General features: G+C 38.6%; 1 long non-coding RNA gene across 1 annotated transcript; it reads left to right on the forward strand.

Moving 5' to 3' along the window:
* Positions 1–5,833: 5,833 nt before the first annotated feature.
* LOC149662731 (uncharacterized) lies at positions 5,834–6,617 on the forward strand. Its single transcript, XR_016368653.1, has 2 exons — positions 5,834–6,025; positions 6,088–6,617. It is a non-coding gene; the product is annotated as an uncharacterized LOC149662731 (long non-coding RNA).
* The last annotated feature ends 6,550 nt before the right edge of the window (positions 6,618–13,167 follow it).

Below are 13,167 nucleotides of genomic sequence, written 5' to 3' on the forward strand. Positions count from 1 at the left end.
CAACTCGAATGTATGTACCACCAACAATAGTTATCAGACAATCTGGTGTATTGTTGGCGAAGAGTCCAACCGCAGAGGCCGACTGATGATTGGTTATTAAGTCTTCTCGTGGAATGTGGTTGAGCCCGAAATGTTGAGGAACAAACCGATCTGTTAGCGCTGCAATGACCTTTAGGATTATGTTCATACACGTTCTTTTATTAATTTGGAACAGTACTGACAACATCGTGTTCGATAAACCCATTCTCATCTTTGCAAGTAACAGTACTAATGCGGTCTTTGATGAACAGGTGTGGATTACCTCTATGCTGTCTTCTATTGTAGTGCAACATGTCACTAGGTTTTCATAGCAACGCCTCTTCGCTGTCCGAACATTCTCGGCAAGACTTTTAAGTAGGCATCCTATTTCATTGGACGTAAACAATCCCGACTCACTATTCGCGGTGAGACCTTCAATAACTTCATCGGGAAGCTCGCCGTCAACCAAATGCGTAGAACAAATTCTGCTATCTGTCTTGACAAAGATAGACGAGTTCAACTACACAGCATTACGGACACTTTTCGTAACTCTAGTGCGTGCTTTCGATCCACAAACAAAGCACTTATGGCTTCCCAGTGTGAGACACTTAATATTCACCTCAATAGACATTACCGACGGTCTAGGACCTGTCACTGGTGCTGGTTCGGGTTCGGAATCAGACTCTTCAGATGCTTCATTACTACTTGCAGATGGCGTGCTGGCCAAGCGAAATTCTTGGAACTCCCTGTACTGTGCTAAGCATTTCATGCAAGCTCTACTCTTATTTGCAACTAGAAGAAGAGCAGGTAGATGTTTGTTGAAACGCTGTACAATAAAGAAATTAACTACTTGACGGGTATTTACATAACGACTTGATAAATTGGATATTTTATGATTACAGGAATAGCACTTATCCTGTGCCATGTCGCCACCGTTATCAAACTGTGGTGTTCACTAATGCTTCCCTCGTATTCGCATAAAACATATCTTTATCGAATTTCATTGTAGGGTGTGTTTTTATATTTAAACGCCACAAATAGGTAAACTATTAGGTCAAACGTTTCTTAATTACCTAAAGGTTTAACAGTTCTGTGTGCAATACAACCACTTTCAACAAAAATAGTCGATGAAGGTGTGCTTCATTTGGATAGGTTCTAAGTGCGATAGTATTGTCTACATTGCACCAAAAAACTGTTAAGCTATTTGATAAATAAGAAAGGGTTGTCCAAATATATTGCCCTTTTTGTGGCGTTTAATTATAAAAAACACACCCAACGATGATATATTTTACGTAAATATGAGAGACACAACAGTCTGATAACGGTGGCGACAAAGCACAGTATTAGTGCTATTTTTGTGATGTTAAAATTTATAATTCATCAAGATGTTACGTATATACCCGTGTAGTAGTTATTTTATAGTACCTCTTTCCAACAAACATCCAAGTGCTCTTCTCTTAGTTGCTGACAAAACCAAATCATGGTGGAAATGCCACGCTTAATCTGAGATAAACGCAACTGACTTGGAACTCTTACCTAATATGGTTTAATATATATAAATAAAAGGATTTTACTCATTCCTAAACTTGTAAGTTATGTAAATTCAATGCGTATAGTGTACACAATATTTAGTATGTCCATGATAAAAAGTCTAATGATAATATTGCCTACGTGTTAAATATCACTTCTGGGAACATTGTTGGTATTATTACTCTTAGTTATTTTTTACCTACTATTAATGGGGGGAAAACAAAGACTATACAACCCAGCCTATATAGCTATATATATGTTCTTTGGGCAGCCCCTTGATTTCGCTTCATCCGCAATACATTGGTGCCGTGCGTGTTAAACATTTCTACAGGCGTTTGGTCTAAAAGAGCTGGAATTAGGCCAGATTTCTGGGACGTTTTTCTCGGTGTCCCTTTGCAGTTACAAAACGAAACTTTCCCAGAATTATTATTGATTTAGAGTTTAGATATGTTCCGACTTAAGTCATTTCAGGTGGGGGAAGACAGTCTACTCCGAGGTTTAATCGGCCTATTTTGCCTATCTTTAGCATTATGGAGCGAAACATAAAATGACCTCAACTCGTAGATTCTTGAGATTTATTGCCTCTTTTTTCAACAAAACGATGGAGATCCAAGCCACGTAGAATACGCATGTAGAAACAACGCAGCAGCGAACAAAAGTTTTTTAACATTAGCTCGCCCAAAATCCTATGGGCCGTTGCCCTTATTCTTTTTCAGGTCAGACCCGGGAATCGAACCCGGGTCGCTGGCGTAGTAGACAGCCATTCTACCAATGAACCATAGAGACTAAATGAAACCGCGAGTTTTTTTATTATTTATTCTTATCTCTAAAATGTCGGGGTGATGTGGGGTGGGGTACCTCTTAATCTGTGGGGTCGGAAACTTTTGAATTTTTATCTGTGGGGTCGGATACTTATAAATTTGTATGTTTGGGGTTTTTATATTTATTTTCTTTTTATGTATGTGCTAATTAAATAGATAACGATTTTCCCGTTTCCTACCGCGCTCCTCATGTGTTTCGTTCTCGTTCGGTAGCTATCGTCATCTATGTTATGTTTGACTGGAACTTTTGGCGGTTAATTCAAATGTGGGTTTAGATAGAGCTAACATAGTGTTAAATGAGCGTTATGCGTTTGATCATTTTAGCATTGCTAAAGGTAATTCGAGGGGATCATCACTAAAATGCGTAATCACTATAACTAAACTTTCTCTTTCAAAAGTTTCTGGGCATAAGTCCTTGTTAGAAATTTATAAGATGCGATAAATGTGCATCGGCATAAGTCTATGTTGTAAACTCATCGAGGGGATTATCACTAAAAACTATCTGTTCTTCGATTCGCCGGAATATTAGAATTACAGCATAAGTAAATTTATACGGTTATAATTTAATCACTGTTTAGAGTTGGGAATCGAGGGGCTATTCACTCTGATTTTATGCACGGTAAAGATTCATTTAAGCATTGAAAAAGATAGCGCTATTCACTCATTAGGGTAAGGTATATAGGGGTTATCCACTCATTAGGGTAGGGTATAGAGCGGCTATTCACTCGTACGATATGGCTACTATTACGAGCCCTTGGGCCGTCTTGTTTCTTATTGAATTCATACCAAGCTGAAAATTCAGCCAAACAGACTGATTCCATATCATCTGGCCTTAAAGGGTAACGATCAATTAGGCCTTCCGAAAAAATATCTATACTATCTTCTGGCAAATCATCAAGCCTAACGGCTCTCATAGCTTCCATAAGTAATTGGGATATACCAAGCTGTGATTTTCCAATGTAAGCGATGCCGTACATAATGCACGCGTGAGCATCAAGAACAAATTGAATTACCATATTGGCTCTCCATAATCTAAGAATATCTTGGTTGTAGGCATTCACTCTTACTTCCAGAGGAGATTTCTTCAAGAGAATGGTTTTTCACTTAAGATATATTTTAACGCAATAAATACAGACCCGTTCGGTAATTTCAAGTGGCCGCAAAAACTCTTCAAATGTTTAGGAGAATTTTCAGATGTCAGAGCCGCTATGGCTTTTTCCACGTTCATATATTCCAATGTCATATAATCACCGTACTCCTTTGTCTAATTTCTTAAAACAGGATCGTGAACATATGTTCTCGGCGTTGGAGGCCAGATAATCCCAAAATGACAAATAGTTTCTTCTCCCCGTTTTGCTTTGCACGTTCTTGTGTATTTGAAGAGGAACCAGGTTAACTAAATCTTCATTTTCTAATTTGGCGCAAGAAATGAAAAGCTCAACAAAAGTCTCGACTACTTCAGTGTTTGAAACATCCGGTTTTAATTTTGGAGCGCCGGAAACCCAAATTACACTGTGCACGTGAGGCGATCCACGGTGTTGAAACTCAACTCGATAATAGTAGTCCACCACTAGTCCCAGAGGGGTACTCTTGCTCCTGAGGTACTTTAATAATAATTGAAATCTATAATTAAAACATTTCGCGCATGTAATTGGGTCCTCTTGAATCAACTTGGCTTTATCTTTGAAAGCCATAGCTTCAATGTCTTGATTATTCGTTATTCTTTTACCATCAGCTACCAACGACGCATTTATTAACTCAGGCCATCGGGTTTCGGCCGCCTTTACAGTCAGGAAAAACGTTGGAATTCCGAGTTGTCTGACCATGGCCAGAAGGTCCCTCGATTTTCGTTGCCAAAATGCCGGAGAGTTGCGAAGGGCCTCCGTCATGGTGAAGTAGCGATTCAATTCCAAAAAAAATTGAATTGCTTGACTGACTTTCATGGTCTCAATCTTTAACCATTTAAAAATTAAATTGGTGATGTCGCTAGTGCACCTTCTGTCCGAAGACAGCAATTCCCATTTTACAATATCTTGATTGAAGGCCTTTATTTACTTGCTTCAGTTTAAGTTTCTCATATGTTTTACGTTGAAGTATGAGTTTGAAAGCCCTGGTTTCTTTAATCGGTTTCCGGTAAAATGTTTCAATGAAGACTCGCTGGGAAGATTTAAAATGTGGAAACTTTTTAGTGCAGCGTAAGCAGCTGGGCTTCTAATATAGACTGACAAAGCAAGACTATAGGTGATGATTCACCATTTATTGCCCATATTTTTAGTAGCTACATGTGAAATGAAAAAATTTATAACCAACTTATCTCCCCTTAACGCGCAAGAACTAACTTTGAATTTCTCTTTTGATCTTTCTTAAATTGCGCGGTGTCTTTGACATGCAGTCTAAGCCTATCAATTTTCCACACTCTTCTCAACTGGGCTTTAGTTTTAGGATTTTCATTTCAAACTTCCTCAAGGTCATCTTTAAAGCTTGTGTCTATCATAGAAACAATTTCCTCCATTTCGCGTGATTGATCCTCCTTTAGGATGACTTCATACTTTGCAGTTCGTTTTCGCAGATGCGCAATTTCGTTTCTTTGTGATATCCTCTTTTATTTTCAAATTTAATAGGCGTTTTTTCTGAGTTTTTGGCGTAAGAAATCTAATTGGTACTTTGGAAGAAACACTACTTGGAGTTGTTTTTATTATAGATTTAATTGGGACGTTTGATGAACAAGTGGTAGGTGTTAATTCCATTTCATTGAGATCATTAGTGTGAGTGTTCATAGTGGTAGTAGTTATCAAGCCTTCACTTTTTCTCATCGGAGTTACCGGAGTAGTCAGAATGTTGTTTGGCTCATAGATAGGTCCTTCCATTGTTTGACAGTTTCCACTTGGTGCAATAGTTTTTATACCTAAGCATATTCGTTAACCCACTGACTGACCTTCAAATTCCGAGATGCTGAAGCTTCGCTTTGCCCGACGTGACACGTACGACTGGCAATTGACACAACGATGAAAAGGATACGCTGGCAATCGAAATTTGTTTGAGATGTCAATTATAACGGAACAATTGGGTCCTTCGTATACTTGGGCACCACCAGGATAAAACCTTTTTTGGGCAAAATCCATCGTGCCTTTCACTTTCAAACAATTAAATTCATCGGTGGTGATCCCGCAACACAATTTAACGCCACCAGTTTTTACAGATCCAAAAGAAGAAAGTTTTTGAAGCATTTCCATAAACGTTTTTTCAACTTCCCACATTTCACTATCAAAATTTGCCACTTTCTTGATGCTTTTTACACTTTTACCCAATGCAACAAGGTTTGCAGACCAGGTTCTTGAACATAGAGATACATAGAGTCACTGTTGAATTCCCGCAATTGAGGCCGATTGTTGCTGACGTCACAGCATTTATGTATTTTACGTCATTATGGGGAAAAAAGGCCATGCGACACTGCGGCGGCGGCGGTAACTAAAATATATTTTTTTAATTTAATGCTGGAATATGATTGGTTAACTTATTTAAGTCATGCGCACCAGCGTCACGAACGAAAAATGCCGAGAGTAAAAAAAAGACAGTTTATTTATACGGTAGGGCATTATTATTTACTTTTTCAAGTAAATTAAATTATTAATGTTCAAGATAAAAGAAAATAAATGGTAAGCAACTTTAATAGTTTTTCTCCTTAAAGAGAGCGAGAAATATATAATTTATTATAAAGCAAAATCATCTCTTTTCAAGTTAGGGCTACTGCCCTTGTGAAAGGCTTAACTACTTAGTAAATTGGTAAGTTAGGTTTTTCCTTAGAGTTTCTCTATTAATTTCGTTGTAAATGTTTTTAGTGGTTTTTCTGTTGACGAAAAGTAAAATAAATCGTATCAATTCGTTTTATCAAAGCGTTGAGATGATACTAGCATGCTGGGAGCCTAGTTACATCATCAACCGATGACAACATCGATAAATCAGTATCAATGAGCTACTCCAATACACCGATACCCTCAGAATTCCCATTTCAAATAGTATTAACAAAGCTGGTCTTATTAAATATTCTTAAATTTATTTAAATTCTTGGCAACAACAATTTCGTGGTTAAAGAAAGACAATTATCTGGGATTTATAAAGACGTTATTGGGAGATATTGGGTCATGATTGCGATGTAATGTGTCTTTGTGTTAAATTTTTAAACTCTTTATTCAATCGTTATGTACACTTTTCAACTGGATTCATTAAATCTTTTAATTAAAAAACAAAGGTATTGTGTCATCATTAACTAATTGTCCTCTGTAGCGTGAATCTCACTATCGCTAGCCTTGATAAACTGGTCTTAATTTTCCAGATTGTGACGTTCTTCAAAGTTTGTTCTTTTTACTAGTAGTTTTGTGTTTTCTTATTGATTGTTTTACCAAATATAAACATTTCAATAAACCTAGTATAAGAATGAGTTAAGTGTTTTTAGGCCTACCAATTACCAAAGTTGTTTAAAGAGTATTAGTTGATTATTCTCGATGGGTACTAATCTATCAGAATATTCTTTGGGATTAAATGACTGAGTCCAAAGGTTCTTGTCCGAAGCAGCATGACAGCGCGTCTAGTTTTGATTTTTAGTTTCTCCGTCCGCCGCTAGGTGGCCAACGTCTTGTTTTTCCCCATAGCATATAAAATGGGTAAATAGCGTAAAATCGGCATCAAAAAGCGCGTGTTTCTCTTCCGATAAGTGTGTCTAGGTTATTAATAGTATTCTAATGTCTATGTTCTTGAAGATACTGTCACTTTCAAGGGATTTGAAATGACATTTGCTTCTCTTTCTGCAGCAAAACTTGTGTCAAGTGAAAGCTTATCCACTTTTTGGAGCACATGATCTTCTAAATTAATTTTGCCACCAACCGCTGGAAAGAAATGGGTATTGTCCTTCCTCATAATTTCAAAAGCGGTAAGTTTTTCCACGTTTGAGCAAGGGCTAGCACTAGCAGCGGCAGCCTCTTCAGAGCCAAGGTCTACGATTTCGCTTACTGTTTTAATTTCCAGGTTATTGAAAACCTCGCACGCGCTTGTTAAAATCGCTTTTAAAAATTCTTCAGTGGAGCCTGCATCCCCTGACATCTTTTAGTCGTACTTTTCTTATTTATTGTTTTAATTTTGTAACTCGCCACGACAAATCACGAAACGAAAAGATAAGATAACTATATTCCCTCCAAAATTGATGTCTGCTAGTGTTAGGAGTGGGAGTACGGGGGTGTGTAAATTCGAAACGTCACTTCCTCTTGTCTTATGATTGGCTATTAGAGCTACGTAAAACGCGTCAAAGGCTAAGAGGGTAACACCCAAACCAAATCGACATGATAGAAGGCGCATATGATAGAGCTGTATATTCATAGTTATATAGATTCATGATGAAACCCTTTAAAAAATACGCAACTATTAGCTTTAAACGTGAAAAACAAAATTTTTATTTACTGGAAAATAATTATAATGAACACCATAAATAAATAACAACCAGGGAAATTTAATTCCAAATTGCGCGCTATATTTAAACGTAGCAATTGTCAAACCAAATGTGTTTTTAAAATAAATCTTAAGCACATTCCAATAAAATAAACATGCGTGTTTAAACTTTGAAAAAGGTTTAACCAAAATATTCTTAAAGCAATTTATTGTTTTAATGATTTGAAAGTAATTATTGAACAGCCATAACCTTAAAAAATTACAATTTATATTTAAACTATTATACAAAATAAATAATATTATTAACCCTAACCTTTGTCATCAATAAAATACTGTAACTCTCATTGGACTTTATTTATCAAAGGTAAAATAGTTACCATTAGTTTCATAAATACTACTAAAAAATTTGTTGATCCTATTATTTCCTATATTCAATGATAAATCTAAGCACAGTTCCATTGCCAGACTCCCCTAATATGCTGGCTAATCATTTATCATCTATCCCAATGGCTAAATCCAATTAAAATTGTACTTAAGGACAGAGCTAAAAATAAAATATGCCAAACTACCAAACTATACGGAAGAGAAAATCTTTTTAAGACGCCTTAAAGGAGGGGCCCTTTGCATTTACGCAAAATTTATAAAAATTAAGACCGAAGTAACAGATATTAATCAAAACGCGTCTTGGAGACCTAAAAAGTATCGATAAGAATAAGGTTAATCACTTGACTGAATGCGCAGATATTGAAGCTTTTTTAATTAAAACTTACATGCTTAAGAAAATAATGTTCCATCACCCTATTCCATTGAATTAACTTATTTTACTGGTAGTAAATTTTTTCCCTCTCAATAATTTGAAAAATTTACTTATCTGGTGTTTTCGAGCACAATTCCATTCCCCGAAAACATTTTATAACTCCATTTATTATCACTTTTAAGAGTTTTCGTGTGGAAAAATACCATATAACTAGTAACTAAACGTAACAATGACAAAACGATTTAGGGTAGTCTGCTTTAGCCTCTGCTGCGCCCGATACGAACAAGGACTCGAGGATGTATGGTTGTATACATCCCCCTTTGCTAGAAGTACGCCTTGTGCCATTCTCATGCCTTGTCTTTCTCTGGCCTCGTCACCAAGGCAATAGCCCACTCAATTACGCGTTAAGCTGCTCGAGAATTCTGTGTGAATAGTACTTTTTAAGGTATTCGTCAGCAAATAGTAATTGTTTTTGAGAGCATTCCTCGCCTTGAAATAGGACAACTTCGAAATAATTCGAACAAATCTTATTTTATAAATTTCTTCTACCATTTCAATTTCTATAAAACTATTCTACCAATTTTTATAAAACTATTCTACCAAATGCATACAGAGTGCTACCAGAACTCTCTGGGGCTACTAGAAATACTACATTTACTATAGGAAGATTCGAAGCGACAAGTTTAAAAATCCCATATTCCTTTAAAAACCGTTAATACGGAAGGTATACAGACTAAGTAGCAGAGTCGAGCCACAGCGTCGTAGATCACGCGACTCGGTGAACGCAGGCTATATTGCAAAATAACCAAGTCAGAATTTTCAGGCTTCGACCGCGCTTAAGTTAACAATTACAACAAAGAAAATCAAAAAATTACGAACATCATGCACGTACCTACTGCTTGCGAACCATAGAAACGCCACGGCATAGAACCGTCGCTGCTATAGACCCTTTCTACGTAAAAAAAAAGAGATGTCAATCCTCAGTATCGGAACATACAGGGGGGTTCACCCCTCGCCGTCTCTGCTCTATTTATGATTTTTCCATCGAGCGAGATGGAAGGGAAAGTTTTACCCCTTGTCGAAGTGGTCTATTACATGATTCAGTTTAACCAAGAGTAAAAATCATAACGTCCCTATTGAATGTGCTGCCATTGTTGAAATTTGCACTTAAACAAAAGGTTTCACTATGGAGCGTACGGGGTATGAACGGGGATATGTATAGATTGCTTAAATTAAGTATTTATTATGCCAAGTTAATTGAAATGAAATACAAGTTAAACGGTTAGGGAGTTAGAGGTTTAGCCAATGAAAATAATATAAAAATTGTGATCAAATAGGGGAGTCCCGATTCTTAAATATAAGGGAAGCTAGAATGCCAACTCACCAGGGTGTGTAGAGCCATTCAGTGTCTTTTATCCAAGGCCGACAAACGAAGCGCCAACTGAGGAACGAAAGGCGCGGACGTAATACTATAATAATTCGTAAAGTAAAAGGTAGTTCCTTACTTTAACCCGCAACTTAAGAAGTTCTAAGCTTAAGTAGAGCGCGACATTAACAGTACGTAGATGGTCTACTGTCCTATACTTCCAATTAGGTTTTAGCGTTACTCCTTACACTAACTAACTTACGTGATGACTGTCAAGGGGTTTATATACGCCCGCGCCCAAACCTCCTTCCTACTAGGGCAAAGTACTAAGCGCCCCCTAGGCGCTAAAAAGATAAGAGTAAAGTTTAATTCCGGAAGTGCATGGTGATAGATGACAAGACACCAAGGATACTAGATGATGGTAGTAAGGGCCAAGCGACATGTACATCGTCTAACATGGCACGTGGGATAGTTGAAGATAGTGAGCTAGCTTGAGATATGTAAGAGTGGAGTCCAGAAGTGATGATGTTCACCGGAGCGGCAACCATCACTGATAATGGAAAAGTCCTTTGTGGACGGCCTTCCACAGAGGATTGGAATTCAGCCAGTGGTGTCTAGAAGAATCAAAAAGATATTAGTGGTGTGCCATTCGTGAAATCTCCCAAGGAGGGGCATAAATAAGTCGGCGACTAAAATCAAAATGGTCTTGTGTTAACGGTGGCATCGGATGATTATGCAGATACACATGAGCATCATAACGAGAGCGCAATTTCTGGTGATGCGGCGCAGGAGCATGGTAATATGTATCTCGGTCCGGTCCGTTGGGCAATACTTTGCGACGGAAAACAACTTCTCGTACGAAGCCCATATTAAAGGGCATCAACGTTTCGGGAGTTAGGAACGGGTACTGTTGAGAGGGAGTTGCTGGCAACGGTGGCGAAGAAACAGTATCATCCGAACTTTCAGCACTTGAAGAGGAAGTACTATCAACGCGTCCATGTTTTGGTGTTCGAGGCAAACTAGTCCTAGGAGATGGAGGAACGTACTGGGGTGCAGTACTTGGACCGGGTTGAGGGGATAGTGGTGCCATGGGTGGATTATCTTCAGAGTCACTATGCGGTGTCGGTCTTCTTGGAGATGGTTCTGGACTCCGTTCTTGAGGAAGTTGAAATCTATCCGGAGTGCGATAAAGTTTCAGATGAGCGATATTCTGCAAGGAACGTTGACCTGTGGCGATGTCCTGGAGTTCATATCGTAATTCGTCAATTTTTCTGGCGACTAAATAGGGTCCTTCCCATTTCGGGGCTAGCTTGGCGGAAAAATATGTAGCACCATGGGAAAGTGGATGAGTTTCCTTCCAGACCAACATACCGTCCTCCAATTCCCAATCCTCTCTTCGGCGGTTATAATATTTACGTTGTTTTGCCTGCATTTGTTCAATATGGGTTCTAACTAGTCGGATCTCCCTTTTAAATTGATCTATACGATCCTCTAATGCAGTTGGAACCATATCAATATCACGAGGCATAAAAGGTTCAAGAGGAAGGTCCCAAGGTAGTCGGGCTTCTCTTCCGTGATTAAGATAAAAAGGAGTACGACCGGTGGTTTCATGGGGGCTAGTATTCAACGAAAATTCCAACAAATCTAAGGTACGGTCCCAATTCCTATGTTCGTTACCTACATGGATTCCCAATAGTATGCCAATAGATTTATTTACACGCTCAGTGGCGTTGGTTTGGGGATGGTAAGGTGTGGTGTAGGTGCATCTAATTTTAAAAAGTTCGCACGTTTCCTTCCATATCCTAGAGACAAACTGAGTCCCGTTATCAGATAGTATTGCTTTAGGAGCGCCCCAGCGAAGAATTAATGTTTTCAGAGTGCTGCTCACTGCCTCTGCGGTAATGGTACGTAACGGTGTAAATTGGACATAACGGGTGTAATAATCAACATAGACCAAGATATACCGATTACGGGCAGTGCTTAGAGGTAAGGGTCCCATTAAGTCCACTCCCACTAAGTCCCACGGACTTTCAACTATGGTGGAATGCATTAATCCTGGAGTTTTCCTATTTCTCCCTTTATACTGTTGACAAGGTAAACAGGTTGCTACAAATAGGGACACATCCTTACGCATAGTAGGTCAATAAAAACGGAATCTTATTCGGGCATCAGTGTTATCCCTTCCTCGATGACCAGCAGTTAAATGGGTGTGATATAGATGTAGGATTTGGGGTCGTAAACTTCTAGGCAAATAGATCTTTCGAGGTTGTGTGCCGTACCTCTTGCGATACACAATACCATCTAGAAGCTCAAAGAGAGGGTGATGTTCTTGGTCTTCTCCCAATTGAGTTCTTAACGCACCAATTGTTGGGTCGTGAAGTTGTTCCCGACGTACGTCATCTAGATTAAAAGCGGCCAATACTGGAGGTATTGGAGGCGGTAGGACATGAACAGGCGGGGGTCTCTGTCGCAGAACAGCCCCGAAGGCGTACCCGGAAGTTGGAATATCCCTAGATAGGGCGTCCGCAACGACATTCTCGACGCCTTTCCTGTACTCGATTTTAAAGTTATATGATTGTAAATACATTATCCAACGCAATACCCTAGCTGAGGGTTCCTTACGAGTGTAGAGCCACTGTAGTGCCTTATGATCAGTGATCACAGTAAATTCCTTACCATCAAGGAAATGGCGAAATCGATTGATGGCCCAGTATATGCCTAAACATTCTTGCTCGTAGGTCGAATAATTTTTCTCAGCAGCGTTTAACAAGGTGGATGCGTAAACAATCGGATACTCCAGTTTTCCTTCCTTTTGACTAATCATAGCGCCTAATCCTATTTTACTGGCATCCGTCGTTAGAAATATAGGCTTATCAGGGTCGAAGTGGTAAACAGGGTTTTCATTAGCTAATATTATGGCCTGTTTGAGCTTAACATAGGCATCCTCACATTCTCCTGACCAATACCATTCTACATTTTTACGTTTAAGCCTATATAAAGGGGCGGCTAATTCTGCATACTTGGCTATAAATCGGCTATGCCAGCCAGTGAAGCCTAAAAACCTAGACAAGGATTTGACATTCATTGGTCGAGGAAAGTGTTTAATTACCAGCGTTTTATCAGGGTCAATGTGTATTCCCCTGCTATGAACTATATGACCCAAGATACGAGTAGACGGTTTTGCAAAATGACATTTAGTTAGATTTAAGGTTAGTTCTGCCTGTGTTAGTTTCCGG

Source organism: Phalangium opilio, unplaced genomic scaffold (genome assembly GCF_054372755.1).
Source record: "Phalangium opilio isolate 3A_F unplaced genomic scaffold, DU_Popi_V2 ptg000063l_1, whole genome shotgun sequence".
Lineage (NCBI taxonomy): Eukaryota > Metazoa > Arthropoda > Arachnida > Opiliones > Phalangiidae > Phalangium > Phalangium opilio.